General features: G+C 45.0%; 1 pseudogene; it reads right to left on the reverse strand.

Annotated features, from left to right (window-relative positions):
• Positions 1-253: 253 nt before the first annotated feature.
• The window catches only part of LOC142771812 (glycine receptor subunit alpha-2-like), a 28037-nt pseudogene continuing 11182 nt past the window's right edge, over positions 254-17108 (reverse strand).

A 17108-nucleotide genomic window follows, 5' to 3' on the forward strand; every position in this document is an offset into this window, starting at 1 on the left:
CGTTTAACTAATTTTGTGCGCGCAAGCGCCAATTGAAACACCTAGGTACCTAACTCCATGCGTTTCGATCAAGGTGGTCCCAATCTAGATGAACCGCGGGACGAGGACTGCTTGCCTGGAAGACCGCACCCGCATACCATGGCATTATTTGATTGCATGTCTTTCTATCACTTCATTCGCCTGCCATTTTTATTGTTTGTTTAAGAGGCCACTAAACAAGACACTCACTATGACGAGCATTTTGCCACGTACGTCACTGCATCTTTGAAGCATGAAACCATCGCTTTCTTTATTGTCTGGCTTGTCTCCGAAAGACAAAATATTTTGCGCCAGACAATGTCAGCAACGTAGGCGTCAAACAAGTCTGTTGAAACACTACACGATAGTTCGTTGTAGCTATGTGCACGATTCTCGGCGTCCGGTTCACAATGATCACGTCACGTGTGCACTTATACCCGTCCAAGGAGCTTCCGTGAAGCTAAGTCGAGTAAAATCTCACTGTGCAGGAGGCAATGCCGATGATTTTCTTCGTGCGTCAGGTGTCAGTGAGTCCAAAAAAATGAAATATTTTATCCACAAACATTGAAGCATAAGCGGAATACCTGTTTACTGAACGTGTATCCATAAAACGATGACGCACCTTGAAGATGGTGATAACCATGACGTTGGCTATTAGTATCTTCTTCTAAATGAAGGGGCAAATAGCAGTCACCTAGCCCGTAATCTAGAATCATATATTACTACAGTTTTCAGTCTAATATGCTCGCAGCATCATCTTCCGTTTGAATCCATGGAAGCTTGTACATTTTTAATGGGATGTTCGTTTTTCTAACGATTCTTGATCAAATCTCGTAGCCGCTATTAATTCACCAGCATTCCAACCCTGCCCTTTCTCGCGACGGACTCTGACCTGATAATACTTACCACCTACTTCGAAACTCAGCACCTCTGAAAGGCGCGCACCTTCCACATACCTGTATATGTCTCGAGAGAATACCTTTGCATGCCATTATAATGGTTTGTGATTATTATTAAAATGACGATAATTTTTCATTCTCGCCCTTGAAATGGGTCGGACATAACATTGGCCTAGCTGATGTAGTCAACGTGCTTAAAAGGAACCATGGAGTGGCGCAATACCCGGTCTGTCAGCTAAATCGCATCATGGTGCGTCATATAGTGCGTCAAATAGTGCGTCATGGTAGACTGCGACATTTCACCAACTAGTCTCAGTGAACAAGAAGCCAGGAAAGTGACATCAGCTCAGAGAACAGCGTGACGGACACATCCGGTGCGTTTCCTTTCCATTGCAGTCGCGATCGATAGCTGCACTCACACGATTTAACTGGTAGTTATAACACACGACGCGCGAGGCGATGTTGTCGCCCTTGGACCTGATACGGAACCACATGGCTACGGCGTATTTGCACCTTGGGTATCTACGTAATTTCTCTCACAATAAAGATAAAAGCCTAAAATTTGCGGTTAGATGAAGTTTTGCAAGGTGTCACAACCTTCGTGGGGCAACCATGCATTCCGATAACACTGTTGCTTTATATACACGCCTATAAAGGACGCGCTGACTCTCTCTAGTAGCTGTGCGATAGCATTGCATGTCAGGCTCTGTCGTCGTGTTTGCGGTGATGAACTGGCGTCACGCGAAGACCACGTAAAAGAACCAGTAGAAGACGTTCAGAAACACGAAGCTCGTGGGAAAAACCACGCGCGACACTCTGTCGATGAGCAGAGCCCGAAGTCGGCCTTGTTCTCTCCAGCTTGGCTCGGACGGATTATCCAGATCCTGCAACAAATAGAAATTCGTTTAGAGGGCAGTTCATCGAGGTATAAAAGTAATGAAATTACTGTTTCACCACGAGGCCGAAGCAATGAATGCGTTTGAAGCAGGTTGGAATGTTAAACGAAATAAAGCTAACAGATTACTCAGTTAAAATGCAATATCGCCTAATTATACAACGCGCTTGCATTTAAGGGAATACGGCCGCTCCAAGTAGCGAAGCGGTTTTAACATCCTGTGTCACTTCGACGTGAAGCAAACGTAGGAGAACAGGAAGTACACGGGTAGGAGCTATCTACTGACGTCTGTCATGATAACGCGAGTCAGCGGACGGAGCGACACCTATTTGATCAAAGTTCACAGTGGCTACCCAAGCGACGTGCTTCCACGCAAGGAACCTTTCAGGCTCCTTTAACTGATAGAACGGGCCGTGAAGTTTCATCTCTCTCCTCCCCTCCTTCTGCAGCTTTCCCATGCTTACTCTCTTACATACATGCGATGCACTGGGCGATGTTGTCTATTTCAACGTTATACGGAAAATGACAATGATGGAGACGTTAAAAACAGAATTGCAACAAAATGTATACGAATATGTGTACAAGCGTGCACTTTGGAAGAATAGCCTAGAGCTTTACGTTGTGAGACCAAGTGATGGTCCGAGAATTTTCCGTTGTCCGTAGATTTCCCAGTGTTTCTATACTACGGGTTGTGCTTGATAAGGATGTCGTCTGTAGTTGGCTTTATCAAGATTGGGAAATCGTCAGCCGGAATAGACCAGTCACGATGCCTGAAGATTGTTTTTGAGGGAGACAGTCTTCCCCCACACGTCAAAGTTGGCCACGTTCGCCATCAGGTCCGTCCATACATACCGAAGCCCCTACAATGCTTCAGATGCTTCAAGATGGGACATGTCAAAGGAGTATGTACCAGCAATGTCGTGTGCCCGCGGTGTGCCGAACCTCATTCAGAAGACACTTGCCACGCAACTGCGTTCAAATGCTCCAATTGCCACGGCGCTCATAAAGCGTCGTCTAAAGATTGCCCACGAGTGACAAATGAACGCGCGGTGTTGAAACGCATGGTGCGTGACAATTCAACGCACAGGGAAGCCGCTGCTACTGTCAGGCGACGTCGGCGTCACCACAGAAGATCATCACGCAACGTGGCATCTGCCGATAGAGACCCGTCATCTCAAGCAAGAAGAACTGGCCCCCCATCGTCAAGCTCTGCGAAGACGGATACACCGAAAACAGAATCAGGGTCAAGACTCCCACATCGTGAAGAGTGGCCATCACTTCCACGAACACAGCCTGTTTCAGAGGTGCATCGATCCCCGCCAACCTCGATGCCATCACGAACCAGTGATGAAAAGACAACTGAGGATCGCCAGGTCATCAACATGTTGCAGACCCTTATGAGCGCAATGCGCATGCTCCTAAGCAACATGAACACCCCATCAGCGCAGAGCGCACTCCAAGTGCTGGACACTTTGAGTCCGGTGCTTGCAGCTCTAAGGTAAAACGATGGCCCGCAACATGTTATCCTTTCGCGAGGAGGTCAAGAACGCATCTGTCCTTCAATGGAATGCCAGAGGACTTAGGGCGCGTATGTCCGAGTTCCGGCAATATGTATTCACAAACCAGTTCTCCATAATTGTGATTTGTGAACCGAACCTATCAGCCCAGATGAGACTGTCTGGATATGAGTGCTTTACGTCTTCTACCCATGGAGAACGCAGCAAGGTCGTTGTGTTCATACGGCGCGACTTAACTTATGTTCATCACCCTGTACCCCCTGACGAAGAAAACCAGTACGTTTGCCTAACAGTAAAAAACAAGAAGACCACATTCACCATCATCGGAGCCTACTTACATCCATCAAGTCGTCTAGACCGAGAGCGCTTGCGCGGAATTTTGAATTCAACTCTCCAGCCATGGGTGATAACTGGTGACTTCAATGCCCACCACTACTTATGGGGAAGCTCCAGCGTCAACACTAGAGGTAGACAGTTAGTGTCTTTCGCTTCTGAATGTGAACTTATCCTCGTGAATGATGGCAGCCCTACTTATCTGCGCGGATCGGCCTATAGCAGTTGCTTGGACCTCACTTTCGTCTCACGCTCGTTCACACGCAGAGTGCACTGGTTTTCGGATTTGGAAACAAGGGGTAGTGACCACATCCCAACATACCTGAAGATTGACGGCTTTCCAAGTCTCAAGTCCTCCAGAGCCGTCCAGTGCACCGATTGGGAAAAATACAAGTTAATCATGGAAGACTATGTTGGCGCCTCACCTTTCAACCTAGAGGACGCAATAAAGAGTGCCCTACAGTCAACGACGCGTTCGCTTCCGGTGAGCTCATCTCGCACTGATATGGACATTGATCTCGAGAAACTCCGAGCGATTCGTCGTCGTGCAGAACGACGTTATAGACGCACGAGGTCTCTTGATGATCTGAGAGTGGCCAGACGCACACAAAAGAAAATACAGCGTCACATGGACAAGTTAGCCAAGCAACGATGGGTATCTTTTTGCGAGTCTTTGGATCCCAGAAAGCCTCTGTCACTAATCTGGAGAACTGTTCGGGGTCTTCGTACAACCATTACTCAGCGCTACCCATTAAAATCTCTGGCACTTTACTTACGCTGCGAAGAGATTGATGTCGCAGATTCCTTCTGTCGAAGGATTGCCTGCGGCTCAAATTCAACTGGGACAAAGACGCCCGACTTTTCTGTATCCTCACGTGATCCCCGAATGGAGATTTCGTTTTCAATGGACGAACTAAAGGCTGCGCTTGCTTTGTGTAGACGTTCTTCAGCGCCAGGACCTGACGGCATTACTTACCGCGCTCTGTGTCACCTAGGAGATCAAGCTCGGCAGGTACTCTTGCAGCTGTACAACGACTCCTGGCAAACTGGCATGGTTCCACAGGAATGGAAGTCAAGTCACCTGATTCCACTTCTCAAAGCCGGCAAGTCACCCTTGGACATTTCCTCTTACCGCCCGATTGCCCTCGCGAGCTGTGTGGGAAAAGTTATGGAAAGGATGATTTTAACGCGTCTGGAATGGTACTTAGAATTCTACAAAATATATCCAGATGCCATGTCCGGGTTCAGACGAGGCCGCTCGTCAATTGACAATGTAGTTGACTTGGTGACATATGTAGAACACCAGAAGGCCTGCAAGCGGTTATCTGCTGCTCTATTTCTTGACGTTAAAGGGGCCTACGACAATGTCACCCACGAAGCCATTCTCAGCGCACTAGAAGGAGTATGACTCGGTGGCAGAATATATACGTGGGTTCAGAGCTACCTAGAGAATAGATCATTTCACGTGCAGACAGAGAATGGCCCGACACCCGAGTATTACTGCAGCCGAGGAGTCCCGCAAGGCGGAGTGCTAAGCCCGACGCTGTTCAACCTAACACTCATTGAACTAGTTGGCAAGCAACCAAGCAGTGTACGACTTTCCATTTATGCTGATGACATCTGTGTGTGGACATCAGGTGTGACTCGACTTCAACTTCGCGCTCGACTTCAGAAGGCAGCATCAGTGACATCGTACCACTTACGCAAACAAGGACTTGAAATCGCAAGTGAGAAGTGTGCAGTCGTGGCCTTCACCAGAAAACCAATGTCCGCTTACGGCATATCAATTAACGGGCAGTTGGTGTCATGCAGCCGGAGTCACAGGTTCTTGGGAGTCGTAATCGACCGAAACCTGTCTTGGACACCCCACGTAAACTACGTTAAAAAGCGGCTGACTGCCATTTGTCACTTATTCAGGTTTCTTGCTGGAAAAAGTTGGGGAATGTCTGTCGAGTCTATGTTACAGCTGTACAAGGTATTATTTACTGGATTCCTGCGGTATAGCCTGCCTGTTATATCTAACACATGCAAAACGAACCTGCGCACAATCCAAAATATTCAAGTCCAAGCGCTTAGGATATGCCTTGGTTTACCCCGCTGCGCATCGACAGCTGAAACAATTGCCATTGCACAGGACTACTCTATCATGACGCACATCACCATTGAAACGATGCGTACGTACCTCAGGCAACATGCTCGGAATCCTTCCCACCACTTGGCAACCCTCGCTACTGAGAGGCCCCGCACGAAATTTAGTACAATTGTCTGCGCTCATCGTGCGTCGTTTACATCAGGTTTTACGCCTGCTGAGAAACTGGTGTATCCTCCGTGGTGTCTGACACTTCCACAAGTACGTGTTTCAATTCCAGGAATACGGAAAAAATCAAATTTGCCTTCGTCAGCCCTAAAACAATTGAGCTTGATCCATCTGCACGAAATGTACAACAACCACGTGCACATATACACCGATGGTTCAACCACAGCGTCTGGTTCTGGTGGTGCGGTGGTGATTCCAGCTAGAGGAATCACTCTGCGAATCAAACTGTCACATGCCACTACATCCACAGCGGCAGAACTTGCGGCTTTGCGTGGCGCCATAGAGTACATCAAATCCCAAAGACCTAGTAAATGGGCTGTGTTTTCCGACTCAAAATCAGCCCTACAGAGCATGCAGTCAGTCCTTCGACGAGGTTGCCATGAACAATTAACTTACGAAGTTGTCAAGCTCGTTCACTACGTCACAGAAACAGGCCACGAGGTCAAGTTTCAGTGGCTCCCTGGCCATTGTGGGATCAGTGGCAATGACTCCGCAGACAGCGCGGCTCGTACATCGCACCAAGAAGAACACACCCTTCCGATTCCTTTGTCAAGGACTGACGCTGCAAATCAACTTCGTCACCTGGCACGTAGTCTGAGTCTGCAGGAGTGGAACACCCCAAGCATAAGGCATACGAGACTATACCAAATAAACCCTCGACTCGGACTTCGACCTCCATCCGGACTTCGTCGACGTGAAGCTTCACTTTTTTGTCGCCTATGTTTGGGGGTTGCCTTCACAAAAGCATACAGAACCCTCATCGGATTGACCGACAATGCGGAATGCGACGTCTGCTGCACCAAAGAAGACATCGACCATCTGATATGCCATTGCCCTCGATTTGCTTCTGAAAAACAGAAGCTTTCGGATGCAATGCGACAATTGGACGATCGGCCACTCTCTGTTCAGATGCTACTGGAACACCGTCATCGCCTTTCGTCGGCTCAAAAAGCAGTCAAAGCTGTCTTGTGCTTTTTGAGGACCACAGGCCTCTGTGACCACCTTTAACTTTTGTGTAGTGCCACCGCTGCATACGCGCCAGCCGATTGACTGACAATCCTCCTTTTCTCTCTCTCTCTCTCTTTCTCTTCTCTTTCCTCTCTCTCTCATCTTTATGTCCCTTTCCTTTTCCCCCAGCGTAGGGTAGCAAACCGGGCATGTGCCTGGTTAACCTCCCTGCCTTTCCCTCTTGTTGTTTACCCCCTATACTACGGGTTAGCGGAAAAGTGTATGTCGTGACAAAGGACTAACAAGTGAGCGACGTGGCGCTCATTTGTGATTCAATGTGTAACACTCAACAAGGTCGAAGAATAGACAAAAACAACAAACAGTGATGTCTTGGTGTGTTTTTGTTCCTGCCAGGTATGGCCCACTGAATGCCCTATATGTGATGGGCGGCGCTGGCGGCAACTCCAAATGAGTCAGCGCAGAATTAAGACACAGAAAGCTAACATACCAGTGGATTAGACGCTCTACTGAGTCGTTGGTGTAAGGTATTGATTCTCAAGGAATCAATGACTCAGAGTACTCTACTTTTTTTCTTTTCTAGATGAGGGCCCGAAATTGGAAGATTACCAATACAACATAACACAGAGTAAAAGCTGAAAAAAATAAGTTTGAGGCCTCAGATACGTTTTCTTCGTGAAATAGACTGAAGGTGGCGAGTGCACCAAACAGAATACTAGGCAAGGATTTCTTTTTTTGTGGAGTCAATCGTGTACAGTTATAGACAGTTAAAATAGGACCAAGATGTATCACTAACTCAAGCACATTTTTTCGCGTTTGTTTTTGCCAGAACGCTTTGCATATGTAGCATTGCGCTTCACTAAAACAACTTTTAATACCCGTGCTGTTAGGCACCGACGCGTTATGGTGCTCTCGAGTTAAGGCACTCAAAAACTGTTGAACCTTGGTATTTCTTGTTCACGTCCAATTCCTCAGTGGCTCTACACCGTATCCATGAACTCACCCCACGTCTTCGCACTACGTCGAAGTGCTTGTAGCCGTCTTCGAGGATGACGTTGACGACGGCGTACTCCATGAGCGAGGCGAACACGAACACAGTGCAGGAGGACATGAAGATGTCGATGGCCTTGATGTACGACACGGGAGGAAGGTCGGCCTGGCTCTTGGCGTGTTGCGTGCACAGGGTGAGAAGGCTGGTGACGCCCAAGGTCACCCTGGCCGGCACAGCCTCCGGCTTTATCCAGAACGAGACCCAGGACATGACGACAATCAGGCAAGTGGGGATGTAGGTGTGGAACATGTAGTAGCCCAGTCGTCGCTTCAGCTTAAACGTGAGCTGGAGGCAGGTGAAGTTACCTTAACATACAAAGGAAAGTGTTTTTTTTTATTAAAATGAAAAAAAAAACGAAGGAGTTGTCACCGATAATTGGTGACGGCTACCACTTTTCACTTTTTTGCGAAAGAAAAAAATGAGAAACGAAAATATTACACTTTGCATAAATACACAAACTTATAGACGAGTTCAAAGCTTTTGTTTGGGCAAACCAAACACATGGTCAGTATGCAGACTTTCAATCGAGTCGCTCAATATGAATGACAATATTCGGCGTCTTCAAAGAAACGTTGGAGCAGTGCGCATATTCGTGTATGTGTTCATTTGTCTATTGGGAAAACCGAAACAAGGAGGAATGTAAGCAATGAAAAAACCCATGACACTCCATAAGTTTTCGAACTGCATATGTGTAACTAAAGCATTTTCTCTACAAATCTATGGAGTTGACCTTCATCCCTGGCTTCGTTGACCCGTAGCGGCATTCGCACGTCAGCGTTCATCTTCCACGGTGTACCTGCAATCTTGGGTCAACTTTTTATTTTACGCGATGCGGCAACGGATCTCGGAGGCCATGGAGAAAGAAGAGCGAGGTTCCAATACGATGCGCTACACCAGGTACTGCAAGGATCCCTGATTTTCACGATCTTTCAGTGCACTCAATAGAAATTTTTTTTAGCAGCCATGCCAAATGTTAACGCGTCTTCATAATACCGTTATGCTACAATATCATTTGTATATATTATACCTCCGCATTGTACGTGAGTCGTATATCTTTATTTTTGTGAGAAGATCTTTCATGGTTATTTCTAAAACGGGAAGTAAGGGCTCGACCAGTTTCGCTAGGGAAAGAAACAATCGTGCGAATTGGTGCCCGTACACCCGCCACGATAGTACAATGGTTATGGCGTTAAACTGCTGATGCGCCGGTCGCTTATTTGGATCCGGGCTGCAGTAGCGCAACTTTCAATGGAGGCGAAAAAGCTTGAGTGCCTCGTACTTGAATTTAGGTGCACGTTAATGAACCCCACGTAAATGGAATTTTTGAAGCCCTCCACTACGACATCTCTCATAAATACACCGTAGCTTTGAAGCGTCAAACTCAACGATTTATACAATTATCATTACTTGCGCCCATACCACGCTAGATATAATTGAACTGGGAACGGCTTTGGGGGGTCATCGTGTTGTGAAGGTCATATATTCTCTCTACAAAAGTTTTTGTTTTGTTTTCTCGCTATATTTCCAAAAGGTGTCCTAAGCAGCCTTTTTTCTCTGAAAAACATACAGTGGTCTAATAAACATACAGTAGTACTATTACCTGTCGAGTAGGACTCCGTACAATCTTGTGGGTCGGTGTACTCTAGGTCGAGCTGAGGCAGGTGAAAATCGGTGTGTACCACGGGTGGATCTTGATCGTTCCACTCGAATACCAGGTCGTCTGTCGTATGCGACACTGAAAAATAAAAATTCAAGAACAACTTATATCTCTAATAATGGACGGCAAGCGAAGCCTTCTAGGGCGCAGTTGAGTAGGTGTGCATTTATACATTTACTTTCTACTTTATTTATATCTTTATTTATATTCTGCTGGTGAGTTTTTTTTGTTTCATCGACATAATGATTTTACTCTTTTATTTAAAATTGTTTATTTACTATTTTATTTTTATTTTTGGAGGACTGGTAACTAGTAGGCTTAGTAGTAGATAGTGGCCGTAGTAGGGACCAGTGGTAAGTATTAGTGCTTAGCAATTCTGTGGCTTATACCCAGTGTGTCTTTTGCCTAATTAGGTAATTCTTAACTCGGTAACTGTTCATGGAGATGTTCATGTTACTCATAACTCCTAACGTCACACTAAGATGAAAAGATTTGCCCAGTTTGACAGCTTTTGTTTGATCTCCGTCTGGCTAGCTATGGTAATTTTTTTATGTAAAAACAATGATAATTTTTGTAGAGTAAGCAACTGTGCATGGATTTACGAGTGGCCTTTTCACGTGCGGCTTCGCTGTTATATGACAGAAAATACGTTTTGCCTTGAAGATACTAAGCTCGTTAGACATTACCGTATTTGAAGTGATTAGGCATAAATCGCAGTGCCTCCTTCGTATTCGGAGTAGCGGTACGCTTGTCAACTGATCAAGACACTCTAAAGGTGCCGCCAACCTGTAAAGTACTTAGAAATGCCAAATATATATTTGTATGGTTACGCCAGACAAATAGGTGCACCTGTGATTACCACTGAAAGTCTTCCGCATGGGAAACAAGTGGTCACCGCAAATCCAGCTGCTATGACTTCTCGAACGTGAAAGAACTCAAACGCAGTAGATATACTAAACGGTGCCCATCAATTCAGGCGCATGTGATTCACCCTCAGACGCTGATTTACGGATGGTTTCGTACCTAAATGGAGCTTTGCGGTAAAGTTGTAATCATGAGCAGCTTTGTTTAGGGTGGCATGCTGCGCCCTTTGCTTAGCCAGACTCAAGCTAAGCAAATGCATGAGTAGTTAGACTTTGTAGTAACAAACAAACTTTCGTCCACAAACATCATAGTTTGAGGTTAGTTTATTAGTTTCACTTTTATAATTATCTATATAAGCACCACTGTGTATTCATTAACGCGATAGCAATTGTATGGAGCTTTGAGGCGAATTCCTGCAGTTGCCGTGGCTCTTACGTTCTGAATGAAGTCCAAGTCGATCACATCGCCGCACACCTGGCATGTTCTGTGTGTCAACGAAAGCTTGCGAAATCTGCTGATGGGCGCGCTACAAGCAGAGATGAAGCGCACCGGCCGGTTATACAGTGGATGAAGGAGCATGAAAGGGCCCCGCAGGGGCGGTATGAATGCTGTGTTTTTTGTGCAGTAATTGTGAACTTTCATCCAAAAGGCGTGATTGAGTGGGTTATCTCGACAAATATGACAAGCGTTCTCGTGTACGACGGAGGAAACCACACAAAAGTTTCCTACGTACTTCGCACACAAAACCAAAACTGCTTATTTCTGGGAAAGTATCTCTTCAAATATCCCCAAAGAGAAGAACGCCACCATTGTAGCAGTTTTTTTTTAGTTGGGAGCCACAAAGAACGCGTTTAACTGAAGTCGTGGGGGACGCTGAGGTGGCCATATTTTCGTAAACATATTTCTGTTCGCGTCACAATCTGGGCCCCAATCATTTCTAAGATAGTGTCAAATGCCACTTCACGAGCACAGTTGAAATAATTCTTGAGTAAATAATTCTTTTTCTGATTTTACAACCAGTGAGCCCTGATGAGCAAATTAGGTGCTTCTTCGTTGCTCGGTGGCCAACGCCACGCACTCACTAGTTGATGACCAAATTTGACACCGACTTACTCAATACGTAAACGATTTCAACACTAGCTCAATTTTTGGTTTGTGGCTTTTTCAGGCTATATTTGTTCAGAAAACATGGAAAAGCAAGCTTCCCTAATAATTTAAATATATGAAAGAAGCTTCAAAACTAAGCTGCCTAGCTTCAGAAAATTGCGGATTGGCAATCCTCAAGAAATTGACCCACGTGTTTTTTGAGCGAAATAGAAGATAAAAAAGGCCTGGGAGAAAGAATAAGACGAAGAGGGCACGTGCAGAGTCCCGATAACGATAAGACTCCGTCAAATAGAAGGCCTATCCCCGGAGCAGCTTGCGCCAAATTTTGACTGACCGACCAACTGACCGGCCGACCGACCATTTCTGTTCGCACTACCCAGCTCAACGAAAAATTTTAGAAGGTAAGTTTTTAAAATTCCACGGCTGAAAGCTCAAGAGGGCTTCAACCCTTGTGCGTTCTATGCCCTTCCCGCTTGCTTCAAGTTAAGGCGACAGGTGGCGCAAAAAACAGTTCTCTCCCTGGAGCGGCCCTATTTCTTTACGCCAGCATTTTGTACTGTTAAATAAAATGCAATCCTAAAGGACTTGTCTGGTAGACGGATTTCGTACCCCATTCTAATTTATTGCTATCTTCTTGATTGCTTTGCCGTACCGGTGAAACTGTGATAACTTTTTCTTTACTTTCCGCTGGGCAGCAAACAGCGGGAAACAGAGTAACCGAGCGACTATTTTCATCACACTTCATGCAGTGAGTATGTGGGTAAAAGAAGAGAACAGGAAATGATTTCGACTTATGGCTTTCCATCTGTAAAGAACAAGTCTGCGTGTCGTGCGGGTAGGAGGCGAAGTTCATTGCGCAGGACAGCGTCAAGGTGAGCCTGCATTGCACGAGAATCGTTTCGAGAGCCTTTCAATGTTTACAAACACGGAGGCATGACGGCTACCGTTTTTTTTTATTTCGCCGACGCTTCTGGATTTATAGAAATCTATTCTCACAGTGGGCACCAATAATATCCCGAAAAAGCGTCTCGACAGAACAGAACATGCACGGACACACAATACTTTGTTACAGAGAGATATGCACAGAGAGGTGCAGTAGATAGTAAATTAAAAACAAAAAACATATATTTGTATATGCTGCGCATCAGTAAATATCTGTATATGTTGCGCAAACCAGGCAGGCCTAGATTCACTTCATACATTCACCTTCAATGACCGAAAGGTGAAAACCATCTAAAGTAGTTCGTAGCCTAGTGTGTTTGACATGCTTGAAATTTAAAAGGTTGTGCTTGCTCCTGTACCCTCGCTTGTAAACGTATAGTTTCTTGTTATTTCGCGCAACCTTTTTAATTTACACACAAGGTATTTTTTTTATGCGATGTATTGAAACACCTGTTTCGCTGATCAACTTTTCCAATATAATTCGGTACATGGTAGATATTTAGCGTAAATCATCATTTGATTTAGGATTATATTTCATTTTCATTATCAGCCTGACTACGTCAACTGCAGGACAAAGGTATCTTTCATGGTCCGCCACTCAACTCGGTCCAGTGCTTGTTGCTGTCATTTCATACCCATAAACTTTTTAATCTCATCTTTCCACCTAACTTTCTTTCTCCCCCTAACCAGCTTGCCTTCTCAAGGTATCCAGCTAGTTCCCTTAATGACCAGCGATTATCCTGTCTACGCGCTGCATGACCAGCTCATGTCCATTTCCTAAATTTTGATTTCAACTATGATATCCTTAACCCTGGTTTGTTCCTTGATCCACTCTGCTCCTTTCTTGTCTCTTGAGGTTACACCTACTATTTTCCTTTCCATTGCTCGATGCGTCATGTTGAATTTAAGCTAAACCCTCTTTGTAAGTCTCCAGGTTTCTGCTTTGTAGCTAAGTACCGGCAAGATGCAGCTGTTATATACCTTCCTCATCAGGGATAGTGGCAATCTACCTGTCAAGATTTGAGAGTGCTTGCCAATTGCGCTCCACCCCAATCTTATTCTTCTAGTTACTTGAATCTCGTGGTTCGGCTCCGCGGTTATTACCTGTCATAAGTGTACATAGTCTCTTACAACTTCAAGTGCACTATTACCTATCTCGAAACGCTCTTCTTTTTCGAGGTTGTACAATACTATCGTTTTCTGCAGATTAATTTTAAGACTTAATTTTCTGCTGTCCTTGTTTAAACCCGTAATCATGAGCTTCAATTCATCCCCTGAGTTACTCAGCAACGCAATGTCATCGGCGCAGCGCAAGTTACTGAGAAACTCTTCATTAACTCTAATCCCTAACTCTTCCCATTCTAGGCCTCTGCAAACCTTCTGTAAGCACGCGGTAAGTAGCGTTGGGGAGATTGTATCCCGTTGCCTTGCACCCTTCTTGATTGGTATTATGTTGCTTTCTTTATGAAGCACTATGGTAGCAGTTGATCTCCTGTAGATTTTTTCCAGGATATTTATGTATGCTTTGCCGACCACTTGATTCCAAAGTGTATGCATGACTGATGATATTTCTACCTAATCAAATGTCTTCTTGTATTCTACAAACGCTATGTATAGTGGTTGGCTGTATTCTGAGCATTTCTCTATTACCTTATTGAAGGTATGATTGTGGCTGATTGTTGAGGAGCTTTTCGAAATTCTGGCTGTTCTTTTGGTTGATAAAATTTTGATGTTGTCTTAATTCTGTTAGCAATTACCTTTGTAAATAGCTCGTATACGATGGAGAGCCAGCTGATCGGCCTGTAACTTATCTAGCCCTTGTCATTTCCTTTCTTATGATATTAGGTTGACGTTAGCATTCTTTCAAGATTCTGGTACTCTTCCTATCAGGAGACACCTCATAGAAAGGGTCGCTAGTTTTTCAAACACAATCTGTCTTCAATATTTCAACAGATCTGATGTTACCTGATTATCACCAGCAGCTTTGCCTCTTTGCATGCTCTCCAAGGCTTTTCTGACTTGTTATATTAATAATGGTGGGGTGCCATCAGGGTTATTGCTAGTTCCTATAGTACTATCTGGGTACTGCTAGTTCTTATAGTGTGGTTGTCTCGGCTACTATATAGATCTCTGTGAAACTCCTCCACTATTTCAACTATCCTGTCCATATTGATAGTTATTTTGCCTTCCTTGTCTCTTAGTGCATACATCTGATTTTTGCCTAGCCCAAGTTTTCTCTTCACTACTTTGACGGTTCCTCTGTTTTTCAGAGCGTGTTCACTTCTCTTCATGTTATAGCTTCTCACATCGGATACCTTACGCTGAGTACTCAACTTCAAAAGCTCTGCCAATATTATTATTTGTCTGTTGTACTTGAGGCTTTCATGTTTTGACGCTTCTGAATGAGATTCTTCGTTTCCTGGGACAGCCTTCCAGTGCCCTGACTAACTACCGTACCTCCAACTTTCACTGCGCACTCCGTAATTATACTCGTCAAATTATCATTTATTTCGTCAACGCTAAGGCTGGTTTCCTCAATAAGAGCCGAGTACCTGTCCTGAAGCGAGACAGTCATTTCCTGTACTTTCATTCTCATTGCTAGCTCATTGATTGCTTTCTTGCATGTCAGTTTCTGTCGTTCCTTCTTCAAGGCTACGTGAATTCGAGACCGTACCATTCTATGGTCAATGCATTGTACCTTGCCAAGCACTTCCATACCTTGCATGATGCCTGGGTGTTCACTCAGTATAAAGTCTATTGCGTTCTTACTTTCGCCATTCAGGCTCCTCCATGTCCACTTGCGGTTCCCTCGTTTTGGGTAGAAGGTATTCAAGGTCAGTAATGTATTGCATTCTGCGAATTATACTAATAGCTCCCCTCTGGCATTTCTAGCGCCGACGCCATAATCTCCTACTGCTTGGTCTCCAGCTTGCTTCTTCCCTACCTTGGCACTGAAGTCTCCCATCAGTATAGTATGCTATGTTTTTTCCTTACTAATTGCCGGTTCCACGTCTTCATATGTAGATGTTTTCAACTGACGCGTTATCAGGGCTGGATGTAGGCGCTTAAGCCTGTACCACCTTCATCTTGTATCTTTTATTGAGTTTATTTACAATACCTACCACCCTTTCAATAATGCTATAGTATTCCTCTATGTTGCCAGCTATGTTTCTGTGAATTAGTAAACCCACTCCCAGTTCTCTTTTGTCAGCCAAGCCCCGATAGCAAAGGACGTGCGCATTCTGTAGCACCGTATAGGCCTCATCTGTCCTCCTAACCTCGCTGAGCCCCATTATATCCCATTTAACACTCTCTAGCTCCTCGAATAGTACACCTTGACTTGTCTCACTAGATAAGGATTAGCATTGAACGTTGCCAAGTTCAGGTTCTAATGGTGACCTGTCTGAACCCAGAGAAATATTTATGTATATGTAAAAAAAGGCAAAACATTCACGATGTTTAACAGTACCACCCTATCAAGTTTTCACACACAATGAGGTTTGATGAGAAATGTGAAGAATATCTGTGACAATCACGGAGCGTTTATGGAGGTCGTTTACGGCGATGTTCGAGTGATTTCTCGGGCGGTTATTGGCTCTCCGTCAGTGCTAGTGCACCTCCCGAGCTTTACGCTCGTACGTAGTACACTAAATATTCGATGATGTTTTCTAGACACATGATTGCGCTGTCAAGCCGCCGGGTTCAAAACGACAATTCAATAGAGACGAATTCGCCCCACTTCTGCGTACATCACTGCAAAGGATGTCGATCTTCTGTATTGAGGCGCTGCGCGACATATGGGCACCGTCCGGCAGTAATGTCCGAATCTAAGTTTTTTTAGACCGTAGGCTAACTGGTAGATTGTAGCACCGTGTCATTTTAGTGAAGCGTAGGAAACACCCGCTTTTCCGGTAAAAACGTCACGTTCTCAGCGCGGCGTAATAAGCACTGCGTAGTTTACAATTACGTACGTATGCGTTTTCTGAATAATGAAACACGTAGATAATAAGTATATATTCGTGCTGTGCCTCGAAAAAAGCGTAATATTTGATTTTTGATTAACAATGTCACAAGCATGAACGCCACTACATCTTGAAGATGGGTGGACATTGAGCAAGGGCTTAAACTTTGACCGGGTCACTGAATAGTTTTACAGACGCACCGACTAGCAGACAGACCAAGCGAAATTTCCGCGTTGAAGTATCCCAAGAAGGCATATCGTCTTTAAAAATTTTCCACTCACTTGACCATGTAGAGTATGGTCTAGTCCCTGTAGAGCCATATGTAGTGGTTGGGCATGGTCATCGTCTGGAAGGTGACCTGCTTGGCATTCTTGAAGAAGCAGTCGGGCCGCCACACCCGCTCCAGCCAGTCGGTCTCTAGCACCCGGTACTCAGCCGTCATGTTGTCTGGCAACCGTAACCGATGGTCCTTCCACGACTGTGAGAAGAAAATGTCCGCCGCGTACGTCTGCGACAGGAACCTCGAGTCAGATAAAGCGATGGATATTGAATTGATAAGAAATAGAAACGCTCCACTTAT

This window comes from Rhipicephalus microplus, chromosome 9 (genome assembly GCF_043290135.1).
Source record: "Rhipicephalus microplus isolate Deutch F79 chromosome 9, USDA_Rmic, whole genome shotgun sequence".
Taxonomy (NCBI): domain Eukaryota; kingdom Metazoa; phylum Arthropoda; class Arachnida; order Ixodida; family Ixodidae; genus Rhipicephalus; species Rhipicephalus microplus.